We start from the raw sequence: 23,708 nt of genomic DNA on the forward strand, positions 1-23,708 counted from the left end.
CAGCATCGATGATGGTATGGATGTGCACATCCATGGCATGGGTGGCATGAACATCTGGGAAATGGCTCTTAATCTTAAAATGTTCAGCTTTTGGTGCAACACATGCTTCCATCCAGATGACTCGTTTTATCCCGGGAAGATTTTTGGTGTTTCAATACAATGCCAAACCACATTCTGTGCATATTACAACAGCATGGCTTTTTTTTAGTAAGAGCCCAAGCGATAAACTAGCCTGCTTTCAGTCCACATCAGTAACCACTTAAAACATTAGAAGATATTGTTGAACTGCTGAAATCCAAAATCAAGCAACTGGTGTTTAGAAAGGTTACTGGCTTCAAATTCAAATCAGAATAAATTTTTCAATTTTGCCGGTCACCCTATTCTTTTTATGTTCAGATTTTATCCAAAGGAGCCCAAGTTTTCTTGTAGCTGAAGCTCAAAGCACCATTGTGCCTTGCTGCAGCCTCATAAAGGTGCAGAAAGGCTATACAACCTTGGATTTGTGTCACCGGAGCATGAGTGCTTCACCTCCTTGTCACACTAGACAACATGGCTTTGCCGTTTCTTGAACCACCTGCCAGTATTGTTATATACACAGTGAAATATGCAGGCTGCGATTTGATCCCGTATATCCCTGTGAAGATTAGGGCAGTGTCAGTACAGGATTACTTTAGTAATTCATGTAATGCAGCTTCGCCACAGTTAATTTCCCTGTGGATGAGCAGCAAGATTTGAGTAATAGACCAGTGCGAGCTCCCCAAACTACTGCGTATCATTTCCTCCACAGTTCTCCATCCCCTCAACATGTTTGGTATGCATAAGACATGACTTAGGTTTTCTGTCTTAACGGTCTTCTCCAGTAATTATTATGGGCATACGGCTCTTGTGATTGAGGTGTGGAGCCATAATTCTGCTGAGAGGCCAGTCGCTGAATACAAATAGCATATTTTTCATCATCTAGAATTCATCGAGCAGTCCCAATAATCATTGTTATCTGGCCTCTCTCTTAAAGCTATCATAGTTGAGGAAGAGACAGCAGAGGATAAAATCTAAACAAGGTGAGGCGGTGAAGGTGAGACGGAAATTGAGTTGTAACTGTGTCAGACTTAAACCCAAGCTGATTAGTGTGAAGTCAAAAGCAAAGAGAGGGGCCAGCGTCTGTAGAGCTGAAAGTTTGCAGTGAGCAGGCCATAGGAGAAGCTGAAATCCAGCTTAATTGTCTCTCCCTGTGGTAATTAAGGCTGACCTTTCTATGTAGGAAGCTGTGATAGAATTCAGGAGAGGGGATAAGTCACTCACAGTCAGAGTATGTCCCATCAGCTATATTAGAACTGATTGGAGGCAATACGTGAGGTTAAGTAAGGTCGTCTCAGATTTGTCTTCTGAGGATGTAGCATTTCTCTGCTGTTAGTGAGCAAAAATGGGAAGTGAGGAAGACAAGAAAAGTAAAAACAAATGATGTGCTCAAAGAAAGGAGAACACAGTAATACAGAGGAGACTTTAACAAGCGACTGCCACTCCGGCGTTGGCTCAATGGCTGCCCATACAGTTTGCCCAAAGTGTCTCAGGGAGTCACTTTCCAGATAATGATTTGACAAGCTGCAGCAGCCCTATTAGCCCCCGAATATTTTAATTGGTTGGAGCAAAGTGCTATTTCAAGAAGGCTCCGCTCGAGGTCCACTCTGTGTAAAAATGAAATCTTAATTTGGAGAAAATGCTCTTTTTTTCATCTAAACACACGCACACACACCGAGGAATCTCTGGGAACCTGCACTTATGCAAATGCAACAAATCGACACATCGGTGTACAAACACGCACACACATGCCCACATTTATATACTTACACAAACCTAGAAAAGGCTTGCAGGGAACTCTTACCCCAGGCACCCATAATTCTCTGCTGATTACACTGAGTGTGGTTTAATGGAAGCCCCAATAACCCAGGCTGGAGAACACACACACGCACACAGATTGAGAAACTGGAGAGCAGTGCTGCCAGATAGAGACAGAAAGGGGACGGAGAGATTAAATTCTGCCCAGAGTTTTTTGTCTGTGAGATTGGTTCTTAACATCCCCAGCTCCCTTCACACTCCCTATTAGTGCAGTGAAGAAGTGAAAGGACAGAGGGAGGGCTGGTAAAAATAGGAAACTTTAGCGGAGACAATACTCGGAGGATACTTAACAATGTTATTAATCCATTAATCCTTGTTTGACATTTACCAATGTATCACCCCTGATTGCTCCTTCTTTCAGAGCTGCAGGCTTCAGTCGATGCTCTCTATGTGTATCCATCTCTTTTCTGTATTTGTTTTTCTACTGTCCTCACAAGAATGGAAAGGTTACGAAAACCTACCTAAGTAAGAGCATGTAGCTCGGCTCCAGCTGTACGTGTGTCAGCGCAGGGCTGGAGGTCCAGGATTACCTCAGTGAGTAGTTTCTGATAGATGGGTCTGTTGCTCTTAGCCATAGGCGTTAAATGCATCCCTCAGCTGTGCACAGTATTGAGGGGCGTTATTTTCACTGGGTAAGTGACATTTCAATGGCAGTAGTTCTAAAGCTAAACCATGAGTCATTTGTAGAAGTGTCTTCATCTATAAGAAGGAAAAATTGGTATGAATGACATTTAAGAAAATACTGTCCTGAAATACCAGGAAGGAATTTTTCTGTTTCTTTGGCTGCTCAGCTGAAACCATGTGAACCACATTCGTGAAAACCAATATGACTAGGCGACATACATCGAAAACAAAACCATTTGAAAGACACAGATAGAGGTGGCAGCTCAACTGGGTTGAGCGGGTGCCCCGTGCACGGAGGCTGAGTTTGTCGTCCCAGTTCGCCCTCTCTCAGATAAAGTTTCAGGGTTGTCCACGCTTTAAAAAGTTAAAAATAGGTCATTGCAAATGTCAGGCTTATAGAGTGTGTAGCAGCACTACATGCAATTAATGAACAAAATGTATAAACAGCTTCTCTTATTCTTTAGTGTGTCTTCACTGTAGCAAACACGACACAGGAGATACATTTGTAGTAAGTAAGTGACTGAGTGGACAAGCGGATAATCCAGAGACAGTGAGGGTGAACATGTGTGCCAGATTGGTGTCATGCTAATGAGAATGGATGCATATAAAACTGCTAAGGCAAGCCAACAGATGGGAGCTTTCTGTAAATTAAAGGGTAATTGCATGGTTTCTGCCCTGACGTGGGTTTTTTTTTTGTTTGACCACAGCTGAATCTGAACTGAAAAAGTGTGGAGGCTAAATCAAAAGAAATCAAATTCTCACCTTGTGGTACTTGTGAAATATACCTTAAAAATGCTAGTAGCTTCAAAGAGGATTTGAAGAAGAAGAAGAATCCCTGCTGCATATCTGCTTCTGAACTTTACTTTGTATCGTAGCTCCCTTTGAAGAGGGAAGAACGCCCCCTGTCAAAATGTGCACATGCACATGTGTGTACGGGCAGTTATGGACTACATTCGTGTTCAAAGAACACGGGACCCTAGTGGTTGTCAGAGCAACTGCAGGTGAAGGGTGAAAATGGCATCCATGACGTTGCATTGTAAAATAATGTATTTTACCCCAAGCATGATACTTTTCTCACTGAAATCAAGTGACTTTGGTTTTTAACCAAGAGATGTTGCAGCCTAAAGCCAAGCAGGAAATTCCATGTCGTGCTTACATGTAACAATGGCAACCTTTAAAATGGCCTCCACGAAGGGGATGTTCGTGTCTTCCTCATGCTGCTTGTAGCTGCAATACTTTACGGGATAGAATTATGAGTTGTGTGTAAAGGTATGAACAAATGACAAACTGTTTTCTTGGAGTGTGCACTGCCATCATACAACAAACACACGAGAATAAAAAAATCCAGACTATCTGTTGGTTTGTACTCAGTATAACTGCCAAGTGAACATATGGTACGAGGTAAAGACGACTACATACACAACAGACAGTACGTGTCTGTCTTCATCACAGAAAGGTTGAAAGTTTAAATAATTTAAAATCTATAAATATTTAAAAAGTACAAGATATTTCTTCTAGGCTACAACTTAGACTCACATAAGTCATCAGATAATGTCTGCGTCATCTTCCATGGTACGCACTTCCAGCTTCAGCTATCAACATGTCAGCGTTATAGCGCATGTGAGTAATCAGGGTAGACAACAAATATTTGAAAAACACAATCACTACCATGCGGCTGTACTCTGTTTCTCTTCTGTATTTCCTCTGACTCTACCAGGCGTAGTCAGAGTTTTCACTTTTGTTCAACATGTTTTTCCCTGAAGCCCAGCATGATTTGTTTGTCACAGTCACACAGCGTTTGTCACAGTCTGCTGTAAAACATAATGATGTTCAGAGGCACAGTGTTGAAAGGCTCATCCTGTATTCTTTTTCTTTCTTTTTCTTTAATCGCGTCAAAGAAAGTAAAATGGTGAACCAACACTTCGAATGAGACAGCAGGAACCCTGCCAGGTCCGGACGTCTGGCATCTGATACATTTTGCCTCACGACTGTGGATGGAACCTGGCTGCGTGTACTCCAATCCTACGTTGTTGGAGTGGACAAAAAGTCTGTGAAAGGGCTGTGAGGTGTGGGGGGTGGAGGGTTGAGCCTGTATGAATGGGAGCCCTTTAGAAAATAGAAAATTGAAAATTCTGTTGTGATCTCGAGCCCCTGTAAACTCTCCATCCTCGTCCTCATATTGGAAGCCCAACGAGCACAGCTGAAAGTTCACAACTCGGCTCATTTCTCTCACCCACCGTTCCCTAAATCCCTGTCATCTCACGCAAACTCACAGGACCAGAGGGTATAGAAAGACAGCTTGGTGACGGTGTTGGCTGTCGTTATCCGCATCACCTCTGCCGCAGAGTGGCAGGTCAGAGGGGCGGAATTCGGCAGGCTCGGATTCATTATGAGCCAGCATGCTCACGCACTCGCATGCACTTGATCTTTGGCGTCTCTTGTGATGGGTGTTTACGTGGTGACAGTAAAGCAGCGAGGCATTCGACGCGATTGAGCGAGGGAGAGTAATCACAGCACCGTCTGCGCTCGCAGGCCGGGGGGCTGATTGCCTCACAGGCAGTTTACGTGTCCGATTGAGTGACAGAAAATGGCCACAGGGTTGGGATTGAATTCAGCCAGATAATGTGAAATCTAATCATATTTCCATATTAAAGATTAGTTTTCATAATGTTTACAAATTTCGAATTACAGTCCAGATAAACCCTCGAGACCCAAGCCATGCTTCTTGGAGAGCCTCTGGTCTGTTCCATGACTGCTTTTTTTTGTTTATGATTTATCTAATTGCACTCAGTTTAATGGTGGCACCAGTGGGGCTTTGATTCCCTTTGATCTCAGCCATTAAAATCAGCTCCATGCATTATGTAGAGGCTGTTTGGTGTGTAAACGATGTTTAAGAAAGCTAATAATTGCTCTGTCTGTCTCATTTTTCATCATTTATTCATAGAAGATCTGAGAATTCCAACACAGTGGCCCTTTGCTTTTTCTCTCCTTTTGATTTATTAACCACCTAGATGAACCTAATTAGGGAACTTTCTGGAAGAGTTGAACAGGGGGAACCACAATTTTGACTTCCACACTGCCTTCTTTGTCGCTGAGACGCAGCTGGAATTAGCTCATTTGCACCAATACCAGATGACGGCGAGTGCTCAGATGACAAGTTGTTGATGTGTCGAGACGTGGAAAGTAAACAGCAAAACTGAATGTATAATGCTTGTCCAATTAGTTCCAATTATCGCATACTGTCACATATTTGTCTTAACCTGCAGGTTTTGAGTTGTTGCAAGCTGTGTGAAATCCTGGCAGAGCGGCAACGGTGTTGGAGACTAGAGATCGTCCAGAGGAGCTCTGCTGGATTAATCAGCAGGCGTTTGGTTACTAATGAACATGTGGGCAGTGGAGGAAAGAGTGTTGTCAGAGGGGTGGAGTGAGCCTGTCTTGTGTTGTACGAGACAGGTCCTTTTGAATATTAATTACTTTCCATAAATCGGATGACTGACACAAATCTTTTGATGTGAACAGTCTTTTGTTCCAAAAGCGAGGATTTCTTTCTGTTTTGACTTCCACATGGTTAGCACCACAAATTATCTTCCCTCTACTGTGATAGTGCTCATCAATGCTCTCCACCTCTGAAACAGAACCTCATGAACAACATTTCGATATGCTGGATATGCTTGCATGAGTGCCGTGATGCTGTTTTTTTTCTTCAATATTCCTCTCCTGCTCCTTCAAGAGCCTTTTACAAACGTGACTATTCATTTGTGCTGTGCAGCAGGTCTAATAAAAGCAGATCACAGTTAACACAGCAGAGATTTCAGCACAAACTGCACACCTAAGATAATAGTGTTGAGTGTAAGTGAAGCCAGGCTGTGATGATTTAAGTACCTTTTGCTGCTGTGCTTGTAAATCTTAATAGAAGATGCGTTATTTTTCAGGGCTCACAAAGGGGACTTTCAAAAGCCCTCAGTTTTCTAATAAGAGTGGCGGTGGGTGGTGATTTGTTTTAGAATATTTTAGGAAGAGGACTTCCTTGTTTTAGATTAAATCAATGCTAAATTATAGATTTCATTGATTTAAAGAAGCTAGTGGAATGTAAGCTCCAGCTCTCTGTGTATATCAGCTTGATGTACAAACAGAGAGTACACAGAAACACAATTGTACAGAAAAACATACAATATTGTGTAAAACATCTTAAATCACCCCTATTCCATTCAATTTTACCTTCTTGTATTTTTTTAAAGCAATCTTGATCAATAGTTCTCCAGGCTGAAGACATCTCAAAGTATTTCTTTGGGCATTTTTCACTCATTGTCATTCAATACTCTCATTGTAAAAGCAAAGTCTAAGTCAAGGGATGAACCAGAGTTGTGTCTGTTCATTACAGACAACTTAGCAAAATAACCAATTTTACACTGTAACTTTAGGTGCTTTATCACTAGCAGCCTGTCACAGAGACATATCATTTGTTCGCTTTTCTTCATATGCATCTACATATGAAAGATAGCACATAGTTTGACATAGTTTGACATAGTAAAAACAGTAAATAGTATTTCTGTACCAACATGGTGATTCTCAAAGAGATATTAGCTGAAAACTTGGCACATCATGGTATGGTGTGCAGTGTGTCCTTAAAGAGGAAACTGGACTAGTGCAGGATAAAATAAGTGGTCTAAAAGTATCTAAAACAGAAACACAATATCTGAAAGCTATGTCCTTCAGATATTAGAAAAAATCCAGCAAAGACCCGACAGGACCTGCATCTAGGCCTTCAGCAGATCCATCTGCTGTTCACTGAAGCCTCATCAGAAATGGTCTCCATGGAAGGGTGGCTGTCAAGAAGCCATTCTTAGGGGAACAGGAAGAAAAGGATGAGCTATGCCAAATGACACAAGAAGTGGACTGAAAATCAGTGGCAGCAGGTCTTATGGAGGGATGAATCCTCCCCAGAACCTCAACATTACTGAAGCAGTGTGGGATCATCTGACAGAGAACGGAACAAAAGGCAGCCAACATCCAAAGAAGAGCTTTGGGATGTCCTTCAAGCAGCCTGGAGAACTATTCCTGAAGACTACTTAAAGAAGTGATAGAAAGCTGGTCTAAGAGGGTTCAGGCTGTGTTGAAGAATAAAGGAGCTCAGACCAAATATTGACTTTTAAGCTTGTTAGAATTGTACAAACTCAGTTTTTGCCTTATATACTGTATATATTCCCATTTATGTTAGCATATCTTTCAATAAAACATCTCAGCTTCTTCTTGTTCTCCTGACAGTGGATACAGAAATGAGGGGAAGCTTAAGACTTTAGCACATTGCTGTACTACAGTCAATTATTTCAAATCATTGTAGAATTTTTTCATTTGTTGCTTCATGGTTCTTTTCATAATCACTTCAAAACTGAGAGATGCTGATACTTCTTAATGTTTTTAGATATACACCTGCAGACATCCCCTTCAGACAAAAGAAAATAAACATGATGCTGTTTTAAAGCAAACAGTTACAATTCTGTAGAGCTGGTTTCAACACTAAACATGTCTGCGTCGTCTTTTTTCAATTTCAAATAAAAAATGAACAAAAAATACCACACATGCACCTCTCCACTGGGGCTGGAGCCTGTCCCAGCTGCCACTGGGCGAGAGGCGGGGTACACCCTGGACAGGAGGCCAGTCCATCACAGGGCCACACAGAGACAAACGAGACAAACAACCATCCACGCTCACACTCACTGCTAACGGCAAGTTAGAGTCACCGGACTCACATGTTTTTGGGCGGTGGGAGGAAGCCGGAGGACTCTCTTACTGTGAGGAAATGGTGCTAACCGCCACACCACCATGCAACCCTGGTTTTGGTCGTGTTATTGTTGTATCACACCTGCAGAGAAGTGTGTAAAATGTCAACTAATGGTTAATTTACAGACGTTAATTCCCCATTAGACAACTGTCAAGTATTTTTGTAAAGTCATTGTCAACAATTTCAGTTCTACATTCTTTTTAACAAGGGCGGTTGTAAAATCAGCGGAATTATCGTGTACAGGTTGGTGTAATAAATTAGGTTTTGCAGGTGGTATCAATCAGGGATGCACAAGTATATTGGCCTAACATTAGTATTGACCTATAATCAGCTTGTTGATTGCAATCAGCCAGTGGCCTGTGTTAATGTATTGTGTTGCAATAGCTATATTATTTATTCATCATATTTCATTTTCATTTTATCACGCCAAAAACAGAAAATATTGTCAGACCATCATTGTCAAATTAATTGATTTGATAAGAGTTAAAAATAGATATATATTATTAGATAATATTTATAATAATATCATGTATTCTTTTAAACAAATGGTGTTTAATATGAAAAGTTATAATAAAGTTTTTTTTTTCGTGTGATGAAGGGCTCAAAGACTTTTTACAAACACAATCTGTATATGCCACATGCCAAATTATCATCTTTAACATCGGAATCAGCCCAAGAAATGAAAGATTGGTGCGTCCCTAATATCGACAGCATGGCATCCTCTCCTCTGGTGTTGGAGAACTATGGTTTAAGTGCATTTCTCACACTTTAATTATTCCTTTCTGTAATTGTAAATGCACATTTAGAATAATTCCGGTTTCCATTTCTGGTACGTGGAAATGAGGGCATATGCAATGCTCTGCGAATTACTACCCCAGGTACGTCGAAGGGTGGATTACATGCAGTTGTCAAAGTAACTTATTGTTGTTTCTGTTTGTTATTTTACAATCCGAAAAGATGAGGACATCAGGAGATTACGTACATTCATCTTTGATTTTATGAGTGAATTAACGAATCTAATACAACGCATGCTGCTGATAGAATAACACATAACAGTTTAAAGAGGAGAAGGCTTCCATCTCATGTTCATAATGGAAACAGAAATATTTTCATATTTCGAGTGCTCTCACTCCAGCAAATGCGCCCCGAGTAGCAAATGTTGATATATTGAGCTTTGACCTTGTCCTCTTTGCAAGCCTCTTCTCTGTAATGAGAGCCGCTTCACTTGGCAAAGGCCAGTAATTACAGACGCACACGCATGCACGCACGTATGCACACCGTCAAACACAGTGCTGTTAATTATTCAGAACAAAAAAAACTGAAATAGCTTCAAGGATAAAGTATCTATTTTTACCACAAAGACTGTTGATCTTTCAAACCCGTTTCCCACAATGCATCAAAATCTGTCATCATCCGCGATCATCACGAGCTGCTCCGGAGAGGCTTTTTTTTTTAGCGTCAGCAGATGTAAACATACGACACAGAGGTGTCTATCTAAAGACTGTTTCAGAGTGTGTTGACAGAGCTTTTGTTCCCATCTTTGTCCCCGTAAAGCAGTGGAAAAGGAGCTTCGTCGTGGGTGCCTATTCCTCTTTCAGGCATTGTAAGGGTAACTTGTAGGCCTTTGTTTTCTGACAGCTCCTGCAGATGAGGAGGATCACTATCTGATTATATTGACAAACCTGCAGTATCATTAAAGCAGCGTCTTTGTGTTGTAAATAAACACCTGGGAGAGATGGGAGTCAGAGAACAAGAGACATGGAGACAGGAAGAGGCAGACGAACGCACTTGACAGCCACACGGCTGGAAAAATGTGCTAAAGAAAGACAGGAAAAATGAGTGAAAATAAATATCCTGCATGGAAGTGGAAAAGTTAACACCAAAGACAGATCAGATCAGAGATTGTGCTCCATGTTGCTTTGCTGAGAAGCATTATCTGAGCTCATCTCTGTGATTACATTCAAGAGCGGCCGGAATGATCACATCCCTCTGCTGCCATTTTTCCCGCTGATAATGAACCATTCATTTGAGCTAATTTGCTATGGGACTTTAGTAATCTTCCCCTTGAGTTAAGATGGAAAATGAGCCATCGTAATCTTCTTATTGTCTGCACTGTGTTTTGCCTCAGAGTGTCTGGGGTGTGTATGAAAGGAAGGGAAAAAAAGCAAGCACATTTCATTCTCCCATGAGCACTGAGGGTGCAGACTGGGGCACGAACGTGAGCGTTTGTTTTATCTAAAGAGGTCGTGGGCATATCTCATCACAATATTTCACACATGGCTGACCATGGTTTGAAAAAACTAAACAAAACCAAACCAGGAGATCATGTCCTTGTACTTGTCTTAGTGTTCTTATTGGTTTTCGTTTAACGCTTCATGATTTGCAAGATCATTGTCTCTGTGACCTTGCTTCAGGTAACGGACCATAGAGATGAGGCTAGATGCTGGCTGCACAGATGGCAGTGTCAGTGTGTCTGTCAGTCAGGCTGGTTCTGACTGAACAGTTTAGGTTTTATTATTAATGTTATCAGCTTTATTACTCTAATTATCATTGTTATGATTTGCTTGTTTGAATATATTTATTTGGGGTTTGTTTCAGTCGTTATAAGGTATTAAATAACATAATGATTTGGATTAGTTTGATTTGATTCAGTTGAATACAGTCTGATGCAGTTTTTATCATTTGTTTATGGTACAAATTAATCTTGTGTCATTGGTTAGCTTCCTCCAAACAGATATAGTTGATAAAAGACCAGGTATTTGTGGCAGGTATTTTGACAGTCAGCGTTTGAGTTGACTGTCTACTGTGGCACACATTTGTGGGTGAAGTATTAACTAGTTCTGATCTTTTCCCACAACTCTATTACATGTACATTATCATGTCACCAAAGCCACCGCTCTCCACCACACTGTGAGGTTGTGATTTTAAGCAATAAAGAGGCTGTAATTACCTTTGATCTTGCAGAGTTATGGTAAAAAAAAAACTCTTCCATCCATCTTCATCTTCTGAGTTGTTCTTCTTACTTGTGCTAGTTGTATTAGCTTTCAGGGATTCACCATTATGTGCCATAACATTAGTGTTGGGATTTTGTTGTGCTAGCGCTGTACTTCATGGATGCTTTACAGACTGTTGTCCAGTTTCCCCTCCTTCTGACATTAGATTTGATGGACTGTGAACCCCGTCAGTGTTGGTTGTCAGAAATGTACTTGTTCTTACCTTACAGCATTGAAGGTAAGCATTATGTGCTGCATTATATGCTGCTCTAGATATGAGAGGATGTCCAGTGGGCCAACCGATGTTTAAATGGAGTTCAGACTCAGTGCATTACATTGGACAGTGATGGTGTAGCTTTGACATTGTCTTGAGTGCTGATGCAGAAACGTTTGTTTTGACTACAGAATATGCTGAACAGTTTTTGTCAGCCACATTTTAAATGCAGTATGGTATAGTTTATGAAATGATAGAATCTGCATACTGATGGAATCAAATCTTTTAAGTTGAGAAATGATGTCCTTTTTTATTTATTTTTCTAAGGTCTTGTTGAGATGTATGAGACAACTTTTGGTCAAAATACCTGTTGGTTTAAGCACAGTGGCCCTTCTCTCAGCCCTATTTTAACACCTCTCCTTAGAACAGTCTCTTTTGAAGGGTGGAGAGTGAGCACGTTCTTAACCGCATGCTTCTAGTGAGGTCTTCTCCCAGAGAGCAATTTAATGCAATAAACGCATATATAATCAAACTATTCCTTCAGTCACACTAAAAACGCTCCAGCTATATATGTATATACAGATAGTTCCTCTATTGATTCGAAAAAGGGAAATACTTTGGCAGTGCAGCTGTAAGCCAGCATCGGGTGCCAGTAAACAACTCTTTCTCACCAACAAAAATGGACCAAAGCCGGAGATGTACACCACGTAACTCGTAGTCATACATGTCTTCTATTAATTACCATGTTTAAACATTGTGCGTGTATTATTATAATTGAAAAATTGAACTTGGAGACCTACAACTTTTTCAGAAACATGCCGATAATGTAATGTTAACTCAACGAGAGTGGTACATTGCATTCATTATAGCAACTGGAATGATGAGAGGATCATTGTTCATTTAAAAAACACATCTTATCCACACAGCTGCACGTTGTCTGAATTGTAGAAAGTAACCGGTTAACGAGAGCATTCAGTTAACAAATTAATGGCATAACAATCAGGTTGTTTGTACATCATCTTCTTTTTTCATCTCTTTAGCACGTTCTACTGTTAAATGAAAAATTAATTGAATAAAACCCTAAGTAATTATTTCTCAGATACCTACATTTCCCTCGGATGAAGTTAAGGCACTGAGAGTTAAAACTGATCTCTCTATGTGCCTCAGTTTCTTCAGTCTAAGACTAAGTTGTTAACACAGTCCAGTAAAAAGTGGCTGCTGCACATACATCGTCTTTTGCTAACTCTTTCTGGAACATTACCATAGAATATAGTTTATACACAGGGCTCTTATATCCTCTCACGCCAGTGGTAGATGTAAGAATAGAATAGAAAAATACTTTATCCATTCCCCAGTGGGGGGAATTCAAGATTCATGGTCCTCAGTACAGCGGACGACAGAACAATTCCACTCGAAGCTGACTTCATCGCTGTAGCAGGGTGGATGCGAGCAGGCAGGACTCAGAGGTCAAGGCTCAGCAGAGGAGGTGGAGTGAAATTCAGAATGGCTTGGTAAATGAGGAGCTTTCAAACAAAGGGGCACTAAAAAAGAGAAAAGCCAGAGTTGTGTTTTTTGGGATGTTTTTCCCTTGCTGTTGTCTTCAGACATCCTAAAATTGGATTTTCCATAACATGTTCCCTTTAATGTTTAAATCAAGTTTGCAATAATAGTTTTTGACATATTCCTTAATAATCACTTTGTTTTTGTGCTTAATTTTTTTCTCGTTTACAAATGTATGCAACTACAGCGTCCTGAGAACCCAATACTGAATAATGCGGCCGGATCAACACTATGCAGACATCAACTTTATATTACAGCTCATGTTAAATGAGCACAACCGTTTTAACAGTGAATTGGTGCTGATATGGGCTGTGTTGAATTTACATACAGCTGCCACAAAACAATGCCAGCAATAAGTGATTTACATTATTGTTTGTGATGAACACTCAGCCTTGCAGATTGACCATGTTGTTCTATGTGAGCTGCCCAACAGTTCACAAGCTTTATTCTTTTATCTTTTTCTTTAAGATATCTGTAACACACTGCACTGTACTTAAAATGTTCGATATGTTGTCGATTGAGATCAATGATCTCAAAGGTAAAAATGATAAGTGGAAACTATGTATACATCAAGAAGCTGGCGTTGGCATTAAAGTACATTACGGTAAGGGTCTGGATTATTCTTCTTAAATCTTTCTAAGCACTTGGGTGACATACAGTACTTACACATGATCAATGTGCACACCTCAGGACTGAGGGTAATCGCTCTTCTGCTGACACTGAGAAATTACTTAATTGCCTTTTGGTTAAAACAATTATCTCTGTGCAACTTTTGGTGTAAAAAAAAAGGGGCTTGATGCATTCAGCAGACTCTTGGTAACCGGGAGTCTAATCGTTACATCAATAAAGTAGCTGCTCGTGGCCCACAAGATAGTCCAAGACAGGTTGTTCAAGACGGGAGAGAGAGGACCATACCAACTTAACAGGATCATGCATAATCACCATCATTAGCAGTTACTTCAAAGCATTATGCCAATTACGGCCTCAGAGATCCAGTAGTGTGGCCGTAGTCTCTTAATCTTGTTTTTCTCCAACTGGTTTAAAAGATGAACTCGGAGGCTGTATCGTTAATTATAAATAATTAGGCTCAAATGAAAAGTTCTGTCCAATTATTCATTTGATGTATATTTTTGTTGGTACATAAGGTGTCCCTGCTTTCAAAGATTTCATTAAAAAAAGACAAGAAATTTGGATAAAAGGAGACAATTCTCAACCAAAATTTAGATTGAAAGCAGTCAGTGAGGCAGGATCTTCAGGTTTTTGATAAATTCAGGCTGCATTATGCACGTCCTAATGGTGTATTCATCTACGGGCTGTTATTCAGCATACAGACACCAAGGGCACCTTTCCTCACTCGCAGCTGAACGAACCATCACCTGTTGACGTTCACAAGCCTGAACTGGCCACTGTCGCCAGCGAAAAATGAACTAAACATTGCTTTTATTGTACTTAGAACTCTAGAAGCTGTTGCATTTTGAGATTAATTTTGGAGACAGTACAATAACATTTTACAACAAAGTGCAGATGTGCAATGTAGACATATCCTGTATGTTTATACATCTGAAGGAACACCAGGATGTGTGTGAGAGTGCCTTGTGTAAATCATAATGAGATAATGAGACCAGTCTGACGTTAAAATGACACCCAGTGGGGACGAGTGAAACTGCATGGGCCATCATCCACGTGTCCACTCAGTAAGCTGCCTTTTGTCACTGTCAGCTCACTCAACCTTTTGAACTATTGGTGCATTTAAAAAAAAACATTCAGACCCTCCTGTGACACCACACTGCCAACTTTCTGATGATGATAAGATGTGGAATCAGCAGGAGATCGCAGTTGTAAAGAGGATCTACTTCTGACATGGCAGGCAGTTATTGGTAAAAAAAAAAACACTAAGTGGCCAAACATTTATGGGGAAACAGTTTGATGGCTTGAGCACAAATTTAAAACATGACGCACAAATCTCTGATGACACTGATGAACAGCAACATGTCCGTCCGCAGCATTTTACAGGAATCAACTAATCAGTCTGCAGAAGAGACTGAAATGATGATAAAATTCAGCCTGTTTGTAAAGGAAGAGGTGCAAACACGCTAGGTTTATAGGTCATACTTAGCTGTTTATAAAAAATTCATCTGAGTAAATATCTTACTCTCGGAAACTGAAATGTGTGTGCAGCTCATTGGAAGTGACACTGATTTGTCAACTAGATATCTTAAGGCGACAAGCAGCTCCAGTTTTATTTCAGTGGTTTCATTTCTTTGGCTCTTTGTGTTAAAAATGTTTTTTTTTTCCATTAAAAAGTACTACTTTACTCTGTGACATTTCCCTTATAAATAAAACGTGATAATTTCTGTAAAAAAAAAAAGACCATTAATTAATTTATCAGTAAAGCAGTCACAACAAAAAAGCTCCTAAATTTAGTGTCGGTGCTCCTATTCACAGTTCGGAGTATTGGTACCGAATCTGAATTTCTGGTGTCATGACAACCCTACTGTGGTTATGATACCAGACAAAAAAAAGCACTTTTAGATGCTGATGTGACAAACATAAAGTCTCAATGTGGCACTCATTAGAGAGTCACAGTGGCGACAGCTACAGCAGCAGCGTCATTTGCTTTTCTTTGTCTAAGTGGTGACAAAAGTCAGGCTGTCCTTCCTGCACGGTTCTTTTGTACGAGGACTGTTACTGCAGCCACATTCTCAACAAAAAAATGAAACTTTTCATTTCTCTTTTTCTGCACTTGTGTATCTAGTATGCAGGCTTGCTCTTTGTTCCACATTGCTCTCTGTCAGATATTAGAAGTTTTTATCTCCTCAGAGCTACAGTCTTCAGGTGTACCCTAACGTTGCCAATGAGCACACGCACGGACACATGCTGCTGCAGCGTGCGCACACTCTCTGCTCTTTTCCTGGCACTCAGTCGATTCAAGGTGTAAAACAAGAGATAATGGCAGCATTTCATAAATAATGCAAAAGACGAATCTGCTTCCTTTCTCTGTGTGCGTGTGTGTGTGTGTGTGTAGTACTTGTGTGTCGTATCATGCAAGACTGAGACTGCCCTGTCAGCACTCTCGCTCCTCCTCTCCAGCACCTCCCTGACATCGAGAAAGAGACCCCCAAGGTTTAATCCCCCCCTCTGTCTCTCTTTCTTTCACGCAAGCATATACACGACACACCGTCGCTCTCACACATGCATTGCTCAGACACCCTCCATCAGGTTTTAATCTCAAAAGCGATGCTCTTGCAGTGTGTTCCTCCTTTCCCACTGGCTGTGTGAGAGAAAAATATAGAGGAGACAAATGACTCATTCTATTGTGCAAGAAAATTACTGCCTCGGAGATTTTACAAGATGTATGTGTATATTTGTTGTAGGAGGAGATGAGATTTAGTGCATCTTCTTTTGTGAGAGAATTACAAATAATAGGAGAGGGGGGGGGGGGTTCATATGCATGTGTGTCTATTGTGCAAATGAGAGTCTTGGCTGAGGAACAGTTGTTCCAAGTGCTAATCAGATGCCTTGACATTCAGTGAATAGCACATTTTACATGGTCGCACATGCCTCCAGGACACGTTCAAGCTTGTATCGATCCGGAACAAGGAAGAAAGATACAAAAGGTGAAAATCTATTGGAATGCACAGGAGATCTGCTCTCTGTAAGAAAAATGGACTACAGAGGCGTCTTGGTACACTGGCTTGGCCCGAAAATGGACATTTTGGGTGTGACCCTTTCGTCCATCATGAGTGTTTGCTTTGGCAAAGATGGCACAGAAAGGAAAACGGAAATAAATAAAAACAGATGCAGTGCTTTACTTTTCAAGTGGATATTTACTGCTGTGTTTTACTCCTTCAAAAGCTCATAACACACTCCGGTTAAAACTGGCAGACATGGCACAAATGTCCAATCACCAGTTGAATAGATGATGCTACAGATCTAGTATTTGCAATCAGCCCTCCCGCTCACACGGAATGAATTGGACTCATTTGGAATTTAATGGATTATGATTGTCTTACATTGAATTGGATTATAACTGGCATGAATTGGACTGTTGTCTTTTAAGTGCCTTGAGGTGACGTTTATTGTGATTTGGCACTATTTAAATCAAAATAAATTGAATTCGATTAAATTGAAGATTTAGGCTTTTTGGTTTATGAGACAACAGTGTGAAAGGTGTGATGTAAGGCTATTTATTGTAGCTGAACAGCTTTATAAGTTCAAATTTAAAGCAGGATAATGTTGTTAATCATTTATGGTAATAGCTGTTATTACTCATCAATGCACAAGACTTTTGACACATTTATTTTTCAAGTGAGGCTCAAATTCACTGAACCAAAGGGAGAAATATATACATATAAATATTTCTCACAAGCAATCACAGAGTTTCGATTCGATATTTTGATGTAATACTCCATAACAGACAACAGTTTCTGCTGTGAAAGCTTTAAAAAATCCTCTCTGTGCCATATTTTGCTCTGCGGTTTTCCTGTGATTAATTTGAGTCAGAAACCACACTATCCTGCCTCAGCAGAGACAGAGAAGAGCTCAAATGAACAGGTCCCAACCTCTTATTTTTCAAGTCGTGGCAAAAGAATGTGCAGCGAGGTTCTCTTTGAATTCATTTATCTTCATCTTCCTTTCTTTTCATCAGTAGAAAACAGGAAAGAGTAAAAAAAAAGTCTATTAAGAAATAAGTTTTTTTGGAAACTTGATAGAAAAATGAAGCAGGCAGGTTTGGAAGTGGTTTCGTGTTTGCAGATTTTCTGTTTTTTAACCGACATGCTGGACTCTGCTTGTACAAACAACCACATGGTTTGAACTGCCCGCTTGATGGATGTCGTAGTGTGTACATGTGAATGACAGCGAGGCTGCTTATCATGGTCTTCATCGTCAGGCTACTGACATCTGTCACCTTCAGTCTCTCCTCTTCTTCTTTCCCGCCTCTCGCTCTTCACTTCTTCCCAACACACATCAGTACACTCCCGCACACATACACACACTGCACTGCCTTAGTGCCGAGTCCCCACTTCCAAAGCATCTCTGCCACTTATCTCTCTCATCACTCAAACGGTTTGCTGTAGCACTCTTCCTTCCTCTGTGGCGCAGGGAAATGAAAGAAACAAGACGGGCAAAACAGGACAAGGAAGACAGAGCGGACAATTCATTCATTCTGGAGGGCTTATATGTTCTGAAAGGTGCTGCTTTGGCAGCAAAGACTTTCCTCTGACACGTGTCCAATTGATACTTTGAAATGGCTGCCCACTCAGCAGAAGTGATGGGACAATTCCCCTCGTCTGCAGATTGGGAGATGAGAGTGTAATGTTAGGGAAAAGAGAGATTGAAGTGTCAACACTAGCTGAAAACTCAAGATATCACCTGCAGTGGTCGCTCGGCCTGTCTTATCAATTTTTATTAGTTTCCCCCACATCGTTAGTTCCAGGCTCCTATCATCATTATTATTACCTAAGTCCCACTTGTACCCATCCATTCTCTTCCTCATTGTCTTCCTTCCTCATTAGCATTTGCAGCAGCCTAATGTACAAATACTGTAATTACAGCAGGTTTGCAAGTTGAGAACACCAAGCGACTGATAAAATTGGTCAAATCAAGGTTGGATGAAGTTTTAAAGTTATTTCAGTCCTGATGTGAAACACAGGCTACGGGAACGTGCACCGCAATTTTCTGACTATCCATACTTCGACTGATGCTGATTGGAAATTCCATTCATTCTGCATGACTGATTAATCCTCCCACACGATCACAATGTGTGTGCACACTCAAAGTCTCCATTACGTCCATATCGTTCACAACACTGCGCATTCACCTACTTGGGTTTCTCCCTTGCCCTAAAATAATGTTTTCTTTTGACTGCTGCCTATTTCGTGTTCTGCTCTAAACAACGCCGAAGCCGGGGTTGCCAGGTCTTGTGGCAGAAACAAGCAATCCAGCCTATGAAAATAAGCAATCCAGTCCAAAGTAAGTTGTCTTGGAAACTCTGCTACATAACTATCATCACAATTAAGCTTTATATACTGTATGTCTACATACTTCTTGATTGGCATACTCCATATACTCGAAGGCACTAGTTCCTACACACCTCTGGCTCTGAGCCTTCTGTTCAAAATAGTCACCTTGTCTCTTGAAACTGTCCTACGCAGTTTTTTCCTGGTCATCATGGTGACTCAAAATTTCTCTGTGGGAAATAATTGCATATGTTAATAAAGTTGAATTCACTGCACAGACGTTGCCTTTTGGGTTACTTGAACAGTGATTTTGTAGATGACGCCGCGCTTATGAAATCAGGATTTTATTAGAGCAGAGCGACAGTCTGGAAATACTTCAAGCGACCACGAGTTGACATTTAGTTTTATCATATTGGCAATTCAGCTGTGTTGATATACACTTTCACTTTAATGTTTTTTTTTTAAGAAATGCAAAAAGATGGAAATTTGGGGCAAGTGCAGAGTACTTATTTGAGTCTAGTTGAGCATACACATGCAGAAGTGATTCAACCCACAACTGTATTATCTGAGAGTTAGTCCAGGCTCCCCCTCAAAAGAATGTATCTAAATTCAATTCAGTTTTATTTGTATAATACTGATTACTACTGACAGAAGTCATCTCAAGATGGTTTTAAAAAAAATGTGAACAAGTACAATTTGTCAAATTTAATTTATTATAATCATATTATGCCACTAAGCTAACCCTGCTAGCATAGTCTAGCTAACAGTCAACAAATATGTCTCACCGTTTCTGTATGTAAATGGCAGCAACCTGGTGTGTGTGTGCTTTAGAAAATATTCTGGTGATGTCTCTCATAAAATTTGAACGAGACCGGGGCTCATCATTTACAAGAGCCCCAGGCAGTTTAAAGGGGCAGCCTTGAGCCTCTTATTTGTCCTATTACATCAATTTGTCAGCCAATGAAACATCGTTAAGGGCTTTTACTCTATTACAAAGCTGCAAGTAATAATGATAAATAATACATTAACACGCATCTGAATTTACCATGATTATTTAGCACACCAGAACTATTCTAATTCAAGAATATATATAAAGGTCATACTTTCAAAGCTGGCCACAAACTAGCTGCTTTGTTAACACAGCGCCTCACTGAAATGAACACATGCTGAATGAATGCGATAATGCTGTTCATGTCCAATGTTCTGAATATGACTGCTGTTACATAAGGAAATGTGTGTTTTAGCAGAACTCTGAGGGTCTTTTCCATTTCCCACATTCGCCTACAGTTTAGGTCCAACCCCGGCCATTTACTGCAAGTCTTTCCCCCCTCTCTGTCTTTCAACTTAGTTGCCTGTCAAATCTTCACTAACCCCCGAACATTCTTTATAAAATCAGATGAAACAAAATTTAGAAAAGGTGATTCTCCGTTATCAAGGTTGCCCGTGGATAACTCAGCACACTTCCTGTTATTTCCTTTTTGGAATATTGAGAAAAGCATGGCTATTACCAGCATCCAGTGTTATTGTGAGACAGTTACTTAAGTAGACAAAGTTGTTTTATTCATAAAGGCACTTTCATCGTGCTGATAACTTTATTTTAATGCCTAGAACTCATCACATAGGTCTGTGAAAGCGATGTTGAGCTGGCCTTTATTGCACTGAATTAAAGGTGGGCTATTTTGAAGTTATCTCAGTGTTATCTCCAATCCTTTTCAGAAATGCTCCTCCAGTTGAGTTAGCCAACTCTCATATTCAGTATGTAAATGTACACCAAGTATTGCTTTTTGGTGTCGACGCTCTAGTCCCTCCACATAAAATAAAGCATCAAACTGAACAGCAAGGGTGTGAGGGGGTGATGATACGTCTTCCCCTGGAAACTTTTCAAAAATCATTTAGAAAGCATTGGGCGAGTAAAATAATTTCATATCCTGGTGTTTTTGCTTCCCACTTCAGCATTTGCAATTTAGTCCAAACAGTGTTTTTTACTGGAAGATTTTTTTCCAGCTTTAGGGTATAGCTGCAATCCTGTTTAATGTGGTTTTCCATTCCTGCTGGTGAGCATCAACACTTCTCTTTGCTCAGGCTGTTTGTCAGGGTTTGGAAGGCAACAAGCCTTATCAAGATTTCCAGCCCTTCCTATCACATTAAATAATGCAGCTGTTTTTGTGATGTGTGAAGGGAGATGGCAGCTTGTGTGTCTTACTTCTTGAGAGCTGCTATGCAGTTTTTTTGGAAGCTTTATCCTTTTTATAATGAGGACTTTGAATCTGCTCTGATGGTAATCTAATAATAAACCTAAATTCCATACATCATAATCAGCTGTCTACATCTAAAAGAGCTGCTCTTCAGCATGTTAACTGTAGCTATTAATAGAAAATGAAATATTTCTCTTGCCAGGTTGGTTTATCCATCCACAGATAATTACCGTATTTATCATTTCATAATGTACTATATGCATATAGTGTGGGATGATTCTGATTTCTTCTGGCTTATAGCTAATGTGTCTGTGAAGAAAGTTTGGAGCTCTAGTCACATCTGCACTCGCTCTCCGTTGGCTTCAGTAATTCAGTCCAACAAAACAAGTGTGCAATGCGAAACCCACTTCCGCTCAGTGATTCACTTCTTTTGGCTTCAGTTAGACGGGGCTGATCCTTAAATGGGAATATGACTAATTCTCTAAAGTGGACTTAATGATAAACCTGCTCAGAATGACAACATGTCATATGAAGTACTGCAGTGATGCAGCTACAGACTTCCAGATAAGATAATGAAATTTTACTGAGCCAAACACTTCGCTTGTTAGTTTCATCCGACCCAACATTTTCTTTACTTCACTGTCACTCACAACTGGCTTGGTTGCTGTATCAAAAAATGTTTTCTTTTTTTTTCAGTTCAGTCCTAAAAACTGTGTGCATTGTACTGCTTATACATCTAAATATTTCTCTGTATACACCTTGATGGTTGTGCTTCTCAAATTCCCACTTATCGCATCAACCCCACAATACACTCTAAGCAAAGCACGTTCCCATGACTGTGTCAGGGCATTTCCAAAGGCATCCTCTGGGGATCATGAATGTCTGAACACAATTTCAATAAAATTGCTATTGCGACATTTCAGTCTGAACCAAAGTGGCGTGCAAGTGACACTGCCATCCCATTCTATTGCTAAAAAGCCACAGTGTCTGTGCTGCGATTATCACTCAGCAGGGTCTGTGTATTCAACCCCCTCCCAACCACAACATGATCTTTAGCACTTCTACATTGTTTATTCTCTGGGATGAGGCAGAATCAACACCTCCAGTGGCCCTGAGCAACAACCTTCAATGATCTATGGCATCAACATTTACCCCTCCATCACTGATTTGTAATTCTTGTATCAGACAAGCTCAGCTTGTCCCAGGAGGCCCGCACAGAGCCTTCTGTTTTCCTAGCTGGACTCCTCAGTGGGTACAAATAAACACTTGTTAAACAGAAATCCCGACCTTCCGAGACGTGTGCCCAGCAAACCAAATAAAGGAGCTAACGGCCACACTTTGTAAGTCACTGCCCAGCTCCTGAGCAAGAGTCAGGGGCTCGGGGAAAGCCGTAAATAAGTCAGATTGAAGCGAGAGAATAAGACGAAACATGAATTGCAGAGCAGAGGATTGTAACCAGTGTAAATCTGTAGACCTTCAGGGGGTAAGTTGGTGTCCACTAGAAGAAAACACCCAGTGGAAACTGTCATATTCATTTTGTATCAGTGTGGTGGAACACAGAGAGAGAGAGTCAAGGACAGAGTCAAAGATAGAGAGGAAGGGAAGGGAAAAAGGCTTTACAAGGTCAACGATGCATTTGAGGGATGCTCAACCCCTCATCTGTTACTGCAAAAACTAAGAAATGTACACACTCACACAGATACACAAAGGCTACAACATTTTGGTATGCAATGAAACATGACAGTAGCCAAGGGAGGAATGCTTAAGGTGATCATTGTGACAGTTTCTTCTCTTCATACTTACACAAGATAGTGTGAATGCAAGTCCTGCATATTTTTCCAGTGATGTGTTGCAGACATACTACTGCAGCGTAACAACAAAATTAATCATGTGTGCTCAAAAAGCGTTCAAACGCTACAGACCTCAGAGACAACACGGATTTGAGAGCAGCGTTTCCCTTTAGCTTGTGCCCAAAAGGCCCAGCGTAAAGGTCATAATCCCCTTCCAGGTTCTGCCAGTGTCTGCAGAAAGCTGGGAGCTGTCTCATCAATAAGAAAGTGCAGAAATTCAATACGCCAGCTGGAAATTAAACAAGTGGAAGAAGAAAAGAAAAAATGGAGGGGGGCTGCACTGCATTTGAATTAGTTTCATATTCTATGGCTGAAGGGTATAATCATTAATATTCCAGATGCACTTGTTGATCACCTGTGGTTTTATATGCAAGAGCCTGTTGAGGTTTAAAATGGCTTTAAAATACTGACAATGACAAGGAAGCATCAGTTGAGGTGTTTATTTTGAAAAAATGTCTCTTAACGTAGGACACATTTTGAGTAATATATGTCCACTCTCGGAGCTTGACAGTCTGCTATATGATCCATTAACGGTGGGGAAAAACTAATGGGCTAATTATGCTTAAAGCATCAGTTTTTGCACATGCGAATGCTGATGTTTGTTCAGCATTATAACCATTTATACAGGGGCTTGAGG

General features: G+C 40.5%; 1 protein-coding gene across 1 annotated transcript in view; it reads left to right on the forward strand.

Annotated features, from left to right (window-relative positions):
- Window positions 1–23,708, forward strand: part of hdac1 (histone deacetylase 1) — a 254,786-nt gene that overhangs the window by 109,508 nt on the left and 121,570 nt on the right. The gene's annotated exons all lie outside the window — the stretch shown is intronic.

The sequence above is a fragment of the Leuresthes tenuis genome, unplaced genomic scaffold, assembly GCF_036924035.1.
Source record: "Leuresthes tenuis unplaced genomic scaffold, fLeuTen1.0.hap1 SCAF_18, whole genome shotgun sequence".
In the NCBI taxonomy this organism is placed as follows: Eukaryota; Metazoa; Chordata; class Actinopteri; order Atheriniformes; family Atherinopsidae; genus Leuresthes; species Leuresthes tenuis.